General features: G+C 38.7%; 1 pseudogene; it reads left to right on the top strand.

Moving 5' to 3' along the window:
- The first annotated feature begins 859 nt into the window (after positions 1-859).
- LOC123805213 lies at positions 860-1,505 on the top strand (annotated as a pseudogene).
- The last annotated feature ends 763 nt before the right edge of the window (positions 1,506-2,268 follow it).

Raw genomic sequence — 2,268 nt, 5'->3', positions numbered from 1 at the left:
TAACTATGGCTTGTAATTGAATTCATATTACCATGGCACCAACCCTGGCCCAACTCAAGATGACCTGATAACTAATCCTTTCAGTCACTGTTCAAATTATTGTCTCAGTATAGTTTATTGATTAATAACTCCTGGGTTAATTGTTTACCCAATCCAAAACATGACTTCTATTTTTCAATCAAGGACTAAGACTATGTGGACAATTTCAAAGAAGTGAACATTGGCTAGGTGACAGCATGTATTTACTATATGTGCTACCTGTGGATGTGAGAGAAATAAAAGTCTGTGTTAGTATTCTTGTGGTGACAGAAATCACAGCTGAAACTAGTCTAATCAAGAAAGGGGACTATATTATGTTATGTGTCTAAAAGTTTCAGTAGTAAGGCTGACTTGAGCAGGAAATTCAAATATCTTTAGAAATTGCTATCATTTTTTAGCTCTGCTATCCTTTGTGTTGACACTTATTCCCAACAAAGTGATATGTCAAGGAATATGTATAAAGTACACATGGACAAAGCCAAAGAGGGGTAGGATCAGGGGAGGGAGCAGGGATGGCTGGGGTGGGGTAGTTGTTGGGGGGGGGATGGAGACAACCATACTTGAACAGTAAAACTAAATAAACAAAAACTTTAAAAAATAAACTATGTTTAATGTGTAGACTTTATCATTAAAAAAAGAAGAAGACACTTATTGGCATGGTACCCAGACCACAGTGTCATGCAGGGCAGGCTGTGCACACCAGCTGTAGGTGCTGTAGGTGATGCAAGTCATGCAGGTCCTGTGAGTCCAGTGGGTGTGCTGTTTCTTGTTTATTTCCCCACAGGGCTGCATCTTGTGCCCTGCCTGGCTCAGCCCAACCATGCCTTCAGCTGTGGAGAAGCTACAGAAAGATCTAGAAGAGGTCAAGGTGTTTCTGGAAAAAGGCCACTAGAAAGAATGTGGTGCTCTTACAGATGAAAAATCCAACACTGAGACAGAAATCAAGAACAACATGCAGCAAAAATCACAGAGGAAAGTAGAACCTCTTGACAATGAAAAGCCAGCTGCCATGGTTGCTACCATTACAATGGGCTACGCAGTGAAAATCAGTAATTATGGATGGGGTCAGTCAGATAAGTTAGTGAAAATCTACATTACCTTAACTAGAGTTCATCAAGTCCCCACTGAGAATGTACAGGTTCATTTCATAAAGAGGTCATTTGATCTTTTGATAAAGAATCTGAATTTGAATAATTAATCCATGATTGTGAATAATATCTTGAAAGCCATCTCTGTGGAAATCAGATCAGAAAAGTCAAGACAGATGCAGTAATTATCTTATGTAGAAAGTGGAAAACATAATGTGGGGCTACCTGACTCAGGTTGAAAAAGAATGCAAAGACAAAGAAAAACCTTCCTATGACACTGAAACAGATCCTAGTGAGGGATTAATGAATGTTCTAAAGAAAAATTATGAAGATGGAGATGATGATATGAAGTGGACCATTAATAAAGCCTGGGTATAATAAGGAGATAAGTAAGACAATGGAGACCCAGAATTTTAAGAATTTAAAGCCCCTTTGGGAGCTGTGCTATGCAAATATTGATATTTTCAATAAGGACATATTGGTGAGCTGCACAAATAAATTTAACAGGTAACTTTACAGAGCCTTCTAAGTAAAGGCCATTAATTATCCTACTGGAGGATTTATTTAATAAAATATGCTTATTAAACCTTTCCTCTAAAGATACTTTCTGCAATAAACTGGTCATTTTGTTCAAGAAAGGGTAATTCTGTATTCTCATGTGAAATGTAAAGAAGCAAGGCTTGCCTAGTAAAAATGTCATACTGTATTTTTGTTCAGCTGAGAGGTAGAAAAAACATATTACTTCTTAAGTTCTTGACATTAGTTCTTGCCAATGTAAAAATAAGTGGGGGAAAAAAAAACCCAAGAAGGATCCAAGATGTCCAAGGAATAAGTCGAGGCTCCACTAACCTCCGCCCATGACCAATCTGGAATTACAACTAAATTGTAGAGAAATCATCCAGAATAACCAACTGAACACTAGCTAGAGAGAAGCCTTATAACTATGGACAAACAGGAGAAAACACTTCACCACAACGTGACTGGTACAGAGTGTGGAGGAGATTCGAAAAGGCTGGATTACTTCCCATGGATGGCAGCTAAAGTGACCAAGGGAAATTTCATAGGGCAGGGAGGTATCCCTGAGAAGTGTGGGGTCTAAACCTCAAGGTGAGCTCCCCAGCCTGTAACATCAGAACCAGAA

Source organism: Phyllostomus hastatus, unplaced genomic scaffold (assembly GCF_019186645.2).
Source record: "Phyllostomus hastatus isolate PE091 unplaced genomic scaffold, TTU_PhHast_1.1 phas_scaffold_28, whole genome shotgun sequence".
Lineage (NCBI taxonomy): Eukaryota > Metazoa > Chordata > Mammalia > Chiroptera > Phyllostomidae > Phyllostomus > Phyllostomus hastatus.
This window is presented reverse-complemented; position numbering and strand designations above follow the sequence as displayed.